Source organism: Triticum aestivum, chromosome 2D (assembly GCF_018294505.1).
Source record: "Triticum aestivum cultivar Chinese Spring chromosome 2D, IWGSC CS RefSeq v2.1, whole genome shotgun sequence".
NCBI lineage: Eukaryota > Viridiplantae > Streptophyta > Magnoliopsida > Poales > Poaceae > Triticum > Triticum aestivum.
The window spans coordinates 607,319,753-607,327,964 of NC_057799.1; the positions used below are offsets into that span (position 1 = coordinate 607,319,753).

Genomic DNA, 8,212 nt, shown 5'->3' on the forward strand with positions numbered 1-8,212 from the left:
ACAAATCTCACTGCACTGACCATAGTAAACTCCTTCTCGTTATACCGAGATGGAGGTAAGATTTGAACGACCAAGTACATCATCACATTTGACACCCGAGGAAGGTACAACCCAACTACGAGGTACATCAGTGGGTGTTACAATCATACGTAGATGAGTTTTGGTTGGTACAACCACTCTATTGTCAACTTCTAATAAACGTGATTGACCCAATCCTGGATCATCTTCTGGAATCGTATAACTGTCAAAAGTGAGTGACTGTTCATCGGAACTGTTTAGTCCGAATACTCATAAGGTTGGGTCGACGCCCGCCTCCCCCCAAACTTGACTTGCAAGTTTCCCCGCAAAAAGCTCTCCACGCCTACTCTTATTTATAAAGAGCACTATTCTTCTTTAGTTAGGTAGTTCTCCCCCCTCTATGAGACCATAAGACCCCGGTGGAATCGAAGGCCCGCTTACTAATAGGCAAGAGGGGACCCTTTCTCGCCCAGCCCTACCTACATCAGTGAAGCTGGAACCGAGGAAGATAATGTTCAACACACATGAGACAAAATGAAGGTATGGGACGGCCAATTCACCACGGAAAGGGATGCTAGTCGGCTTTGGCGAAGTTGTAGGCCCCAATAGATCAGATCTCAAGAGTGATTCCTCACCTATGCTGCCAGGGGCCAAGTCGAAGGCTCGAGTATAGATTCCCTATGCTCATGTGAACGGCCGGCCCGTAGATCTAAAAGGATCCATAAAAAGACCGGAAAGTATGTTTGTCCACAAAAAAAACTCGTTCATGAGACCTCGAATTCCCACGTTCCAGCCTGCATTATGCCAGCAGGTGCCATCCCCAATTTCTTGAGTCACCCTTATCTAAGAAAAAGGACGGAGTCTATCTAGATCATAGGATCACTGTATTCAGAGGTCAATTCTCTTTCTTTGACCTCCCACCGTTCACGACATCCCTTGCTTCTCGCAAGAATGGCTCCTCGGTGGAGGAGTAGAAGCGTTGGTCCCCTTCGGTCAAGTGCTTGTGCGTGCTCTTACCTAGCGTAGGACCTCCGTCCCCGAAGCGAAGAAGGAGGAGCAGGAACAACAGGTTGTCCTCTCTTGGCCCAGTAGTTCTGCAACTACTACCGTGGTTGTTGCCAACGGGGATCCCCCATTCCGAAAGGTAACGGGACCATCCCTTAGGTCCAAAGTTGTATGCCACTGCTGTGGTGCCGATAGATTCACTACTGAAGCCCCGTTATCGGACATTGCAGGCTTATCATCTATTTTTCGTATATCGCTCCACCACACCAAGAAGAGGTATGTGTACCTCCAGCAATAACAAGAATGGAACCATAGGGTCCTATGCTGGGAGCATTTCGGGGTATAGGTCTAACCACCTCAACTCCCCGTTTCTGGCATGCTATAGTTCTTTTAGTCTCTCGATGACAGGAATGGGAGATGCCGGTAAGCCAGATGCTTCGCGAACCACCGGTACATTTCGTTTCACTTAAATCACCCTCGTTAAGAGGCGCACTCCGATACCATTGATGTCCAATAGCTTTGATAGTAATGGCTGGATCTACTAATACCCCGTCCATTGAGTATAACAGAGCAAATGATGGTATAGCAATGAACAAAAGAATGACACTTGGAAATATGGTCCGAATAATTTCGATAGTAGTTCCATGAACAATACTTTGTGGGATTGGATTAGTTTTCTCGTTGCAATGCCATAAAGCGCGAACCAACATCCGTGATATGAAAACCAAAATAAGAATGAGGAAGAAAAAGATATCGTGATGTAAGTCAATGATTCCTTTTATCATAAGTGTTGCTGCGTCTTGAGATCCTAATTGCCATGGTTCCGCAGCATCATAAAGAGCGATTGTGAGGAATCGACATGATAATGAACGAAGAATCATTGGAATTTCCCATCTTTTTCAGCTCTGCTCCCAAAAGAGAAAGGAAAGGAGACTGATCTTGACGTCGGCGTTGGTTTTTCCAACGAAAAACAAGAACATTCTTTCACGAACTTCCATGACAAAATGCTAGTTGCCTCGTAACGCATACACTGGAGCATTTGTCCCATCAATGAAGACTACTTACTATACGCGTTTTCTCAAGAGCAACAATGAAAAAAATAGGTGAACCTGGATACCATACTATTAAAGAGAAAGATACAGACTAACAAGAAATCAAGGACCTTGTGAGTACTACTTAGGCAGTCGGCCTCATCAATTAGTCATGCCAATGAGATATCAAGCCCTCGATTCCAACGGGGCTACGGACAAGAAAGGTCCTTTTGAGATTCTATTTCCCCTTGGGTCTATAAAGCTGAACAGTTCGTGGGGATATAAGAAGATCACACTTAGACAACTATCTACACTACCTCTTTAATGATCCGGATTCCATGACGCATAATTCATCTGTCCATATATATTCCTAATTTCATATTCATCACCATTTCAAATCGGGCAAGTAGAAGTCATCGTGTTGGTTCTAGGATGGAATGATCTTTTGATCCAAAGATGCCGGTGCTAAAACCTCTTTTGTCTCTTTTAATAGGACCGCGAAGGCAAGAGCATCGAGGAAGCAAGGATTCTCCCATAACTAATTAATGCGGGAAAAAAACAAGATTTCACTGAAAAAGGTGCCTAACCCCGGGATTTTCTGATACTTTTCTTGAAATTGACTGGATTTTGAAGAAAATGCACTCAACCTAACAAATCCTGATCAATTCAAGTGGTTAGTTTAAGGGGGTACATGGGGCTGACGCCGAAGGAGATAGGAATGAAGTAGGGCGGGCAGCTACGCAGAGATTGGAATGCCCTATCGACAGGGAATAGAAGAGGACGACTAGAGTAGAGGAGCCTAATTCCAATCCAAACAATTGACGAGGGAGTCTAATTATTTTTCCGTTGTTGATTGTTTCAATTGCACTTTCTTCATTGGAGGGTTGCTTGGAATGTGCGATAGTTACGACGCTTGGAGTATACGGATTGAATTCTTCCTTCTTCTATAGGTCTTTCTGGGCGGCGAGGCAGAAAAAGGTGTAGAGAGGGAGAAGGTACATAAAAAACGATTTCTAAGGTAGAAAAGAGGCATCCACCAGTCATTGAGAACAGCTAATCCCGGAATTAGCAGGCCGGTATGTGAAGAGAATTCGGTATTGAATCTGCGAGGCCAGGTGAAGAAAAGTCCAATATGGGTGGATTACCTTTTTCTGAAGGATAAGTCTCTGGGACTGCCTGAACTGAATGTATAGCGTCAAGATAAGAAGCACGGTAGTCGAAGATGTACCTTGTGGGGTGGGGTACGAGTAGACCAGACCAATGAATGAAAAGCATAGATACGAGCATGGCCTCCCTGTCTCAAAAGCAGGCCGCCAAGGGTGCTCGCATGAAGCATTTCTCACTCATAAATAAGTAGTTATCACAAATTTAGAAACATGCTCTAATTTCTCTTATCGAATTTCATTCAGATATTCCAGTATTCGGAGTTGCTTGGGAAAAGGTCTAGTCAGGGTCGGTTCTGTTCGGAGTGTCGGGTTGATCGGAAAAAAACACCCTAATTAAGACTTTGTGTTAACCTGAGTTTGGTTAAGTGCCCGCCCGCCAAGATAGATACATAAGTTTCAGTTTGAATGAAGTCAAGTGTAAACCGTGTCAACAACCAGAAATTGAAGTGTAAATCTGGATGGTTTGAAGTGGAAACCTTAACATGCAAAAGTGTCTACCTCATTAGAAAAGCAAGTATCTACCGGCGATATATTCATTCGAGTATGAACCGGCGTCAACCAGTTGTCAAACTCCAAATATTTCGTTCGTAGGGGCATGAAGAAGTTGGTAAACCGGTTGTAAAGTGGCTCTGATAAAAACCATCATTGCTTTATTTTTTACTTTTCATCTAGTAACGTGCATGAATGGATATGGTGGGTAAGATTTGAAAACGTTTGACATCAGCCGGGCTCTACTTTGCTTTTACTTTACTTCACTTGCCAGGTCATTGTTGTCGATATTGAGGTGAGGACTCTCTCCTTATTCTCGTTTTATTTCTCACTAAATGATCTAACAAACGCATGATTTGATTACTAAATATTGAGTCATTGACGAATATTCGAGTAAATTCACCTTTTTCTATGAAAGCAAGGACTGGGCTGGGTTGCTTATTCGTCATCACGGAGCAACCCGGTACCTTTTCTTAGGCGAGCGACTGAGACGAGAGCTTTCAATTATGCCGTTTTGGTCAAATCCCAGGGCTCTTTCTGATTTTATTAAATACTTCTATGTTGTATGATAATAGAAAGTCAAGATCTCACTCGCTTTTTCTGCTTTGTATTCTCGGTTGTTGCCTTTTTCCAGATCGATTGCTATAGGAGTTCCATCCTCAACCTATGTATGCTCAAAGAACTGGATCACGGAACTCTCAGCCCTTCGCCCCAAGGCTACGAAAACGTTTCTACTCCCTTTCCCTTCCCAACGTCATATCTTTCTTCGACAAGAAGGAAAGATCACTCTCTATCTAAATGATAGAACCACTGGCACGGTACATTTCACATTGGTAAGTCAAATCCTGGTGAAGACATCACGAGCAATGACACGACGACATCATCTCCACTTCGTAGCCCATCGATCTTCATTCATTGAAGCCAGGGCATTGACTGACTTTCAGCGATCGCTATAAGAAAGACATAAAAAAAGTTCTCCTAAACCTGTTCCTTTCCATTACTACTACTTGGAATTGGAAGTCTAGGAGCAGGACTAACCTTTTTCTTTCGTTTAAATAAAGTCGAGATGTAGCTTTCTCTATCTCAATAAATTATTCCACCTCCATTCATTGGAGAACAAAGCGTTATCTGATTAGATCCTTACTTCAAACTCAATCGAATCAAGTTTCCAAAATAGATGTGGAAGAGGCAAAGGGAAGAGCGGGGTTGCCGAATTGTTTCTCAGAGACGGACGAAACATCTATCTCTATTTACAATACCCTTACCCCCAAGAAAACTTTGTCAAAAAGGTTGTCATCGTAATAGGGATTGCACCTCAACATGGCAGCCCTCAATTCTGCCAATTGTGTGTGACTTGTACTCTTCTAGGCTTCCTCTTTGCCTCAAGTGATTAAACTCATCAACTACACCAACCACATTTCTTACCTCAAACCTCTCTACAATCTCTTGAATTCACTCTTGCCAAGATACTTGTCCCCTATTCACTAAGAAACTGTTGTACCAGCTTTCAGCTCTCCCCCTAAGGTGCATAGCCGAAAGTTCTACCTTGTACCAATCCGTAACTTGGTACACCGAAAAGTAATGTTCACACTTTTGTATCCAAGACCTGGCCCCTTCAAATATTGGAAAATAAACTCTAGGAGGTTGATGTATCTGCTGCCCATATTGATATTGATTTTGCGGCCTTTGTTCTTGCAGGTATTGGTACGGGTCATGCTGTTGAGTTGGAAGCGGTTGGTTAAGGTAAGTATATATTGGCACTTCTGGTTCCAGGATAGGGCAAAAGTATTGGTTGGGAAAATTGGATATTTGGTATTGAATTGGGTCTTGGTTGTGGTGGTGGAGGTGCAGGATTAGGTCTAATATTATCATGTTTTGAGCTATGAGGAAGGCCATAGGTGGCTGGAAACAAGTGTTCGTGCCAAGGTTTTGAGGGGGATAGAGAGGGTTATTTTTGTGATTGGGTCTTTTAGTTGCTTTGCTACTAGAGGTCTAGGTGGTCAGGGGTTTAAAGGTCTGGAATAGGTGTGAGTGGTGGTCGTATTCAGTACCAATGGTACGGTAATTGGAGGTTCAGGCGGTTCAGGCCTAGGATAAGAGCTAGAGGCTTGTTGAGGGGTAGCCATGGTTTCAGCTTCACTGGCAATAGCTGGTAGGGACATTTGTTGTGGTGTTCTAGGAAAATGAACCATATTGCCCCTAGTTGTGTTAATCGAGCTATGCTCTTCTTCAACGCTCCGCGCCTTCAAAAAAGTAGTTTTGTTGCTTGCGCTTTAATTTAGGAGTTTCAACTTAACTAGCATATGTGCATTTGGGTTGTTGGCATATGTCGGCTACATACTGGATGCTTTTCCATCATTGTTCGACTTGCACAGAAACAATGGGTCCCTTCTGGTTTATTTTCTCCCTCCAAGTTTGTTCTTCACTGTAATGTGTGTCAACTCAATAAGAGTGAGCACACCCTTCTCGCTGGTCTTCTTCAACCTTTGTCTGTTCCATTACAACCTGGGTCTTCTATTTCAATGGATTTTCTTGAGGCACTCCCCAAGTTTTATGGTTATTGCTCAATACTTGTGGTCGTGGACCGTTTCACTGGCTCATTTCATTCCTCTATCTCACCCTTTTAGCTGTATACCCTATCTTGTATCCAATAGTAAGTCTACTCTTCTTACCCCCTCTCCTCTACCTTTTGTGGCCCATCTATTAGCTTTTTGACCATCTTTGAGTCATAGCGAGACGGCTCTATCTCTTTTCACAAGTACAGCCGTAAGTACAGTTGCGGGCGTCAACGATCAGTAGTACTGAGCTACGGAAAGTTTATCGAATTATAGCTACGGAAAGTCTATTGAAAGGACCTAATCAAAGGCTACTACAGCTATAACTGACCCGCCTATGGAATCTATTGGCTCGGCTGAACCGACATGAAATGAAAGAGAGGAAGGCGGAAGCTATTGGCAAATAGAGGGGGGATGTTCTCCGTGTCTTTTAGCCCTCACTAGATGACAACTTGCTTACTTTTCACTTCTTCTTAAGCTTGGCAGACTAGTTCCTGACTGACTTGATAGTGCGATGAGCTTACTTGCTCTAGTTCTATCCTCAGGATTTACTTACCTGAGTACCTAGCACCGAGGATCGATGTAATTTACTTTCAAAAAGATGCTGTTGATGCTAACACGCATATAAATAGATGTTCCCCACTGCTTGCTCCTCTTACCCGAATGGGGTTATATGCCTTAGTGAAACTCAGGGTAAAGTGGCAGAGGTATGACCTCGGGAAGAAAGAAAGATCGGGCGGGGAAAACGGGGTTCGAACCCGCGACTTCTGGCGTGACAGACCAGCACTCTAACCAACTGAGCTATTTCCCCCTTTCGTAACTACTGTCGATTCAACAGTCACCTACTACCTTTGTAACTATACCAAAGTAGTTGTACAACAGAATGCCCTTCGCCTTTAGTACTTTTCTTATATATATTATGTTATATACTAAATGTGTCAAAGCAATAGAACTTATTGAAAAAAAACAAGCCCATCTTTCTCAAAAAGGAAGAGAGGGTGCGCCCCCCAGAGAGAACCCCATTCTTTCAAGAAAGTTCTAATTAATTATCTAGAAAAAGAAATAAGGAAAATAGGAGTAAGCGAGTAGGGTCAACAAGATTCTAAACGAATACCACAAGTGACGGAACCGACGATGATGAAGAGATAAGGGGCGAAGGATATTTTTTCTATTATTCCAATTCTTATTTATTGATTATCTAATTTATTTAGATCCATGTTCATTTTCATTTGCAAATAAAAACTCTCTTTCATTTTATTTTTACTTTTGCGCTAAGGATAAGGGAACTGAGAAAAAAAGAGCTGGCTTGGCTGGTACATCAAGCATATGACATATTGCTTGTTCGGTGTGGTACACATATCTGTCAATGTCAATCAAGTAAGAAAATGCATTCCCACTGTCTGAGGAAAAGGTGAAGAATTGCAATTTATTGAGCTTGTAAGGCCCGTTGAAGTCCCCGAGAAAGGGTATAAATAGGGCTATAAGTAGGCCGTTTGCTATTGCAATAAGGGCTGCTCGCCTTTCCTTTTGACGGCTTGGCTTCCTATCGCTCCTATGTAGTGGTCGGCCTTAAAAGGAGTCTTCCTACCATACCATCATGCATGCCTATGTTATAGTGCGTTAAGCTTCGCCAGAAGCAAGCAAGATGATGAAGCAAAGCTTCGTAGACAAGGCTCGTTCCGTGCTTGACTTACGAGCTCGTGTAGTAAGGCCTCACCCTACTTCAATAAGGGCTTATGCACTCCACTCGTAAACGAGCGTTAGAGCTTTTTGAGCGAGCGAGCGAGGCCTTCCTGGAGCTTCCCCCTTCCCTCAACTGAGAATTGCATTTCTGCTTCAGCTTCCCCAGTATAGTTGGTTTGGAGGATTAATTGATTGGATACCCAATCCGCATAATCTTTCAAAGTCACTACTTCTACGACGATAGGTGTAAAGGCATGATTAGTTC

The 8,212-nt window shown here is 43.1% G+C and overlaps 1 non-coding gene and 2 pseudogenes across 1 annotated transcript; all 3 read right to left on the reverse strand.

The window, feature by feature from the left end:
- The window catches only part of LOC123054917 (cytochrome c oxidase subunit 2-like), a 2,085-nt pseudogene extending 99 nt beyond the window's left edge, over positions 1-1,986 (reverse strand).
- Positions 1,987-7,001: 5,015 nt separating this feature from the next.
- Positions 7,002-7,075, reverse strand: TRNAD-GUC (transfer RNA aspartic acid (anticodon GUC)). The gene has a single exon. It is a non-coding gene; the product is annotated as a tRNA-Asp (tRNA).
- Positions 7,076-8,024: 949 nt separating this feature from the next.
- Positions 8,025-8,212, reverse strand: part of LOC123056037 (cytochrome c oxidase subunit 2-like) — a 2,184-nt pseudogene continuing 1,996 nt past the window's right edge.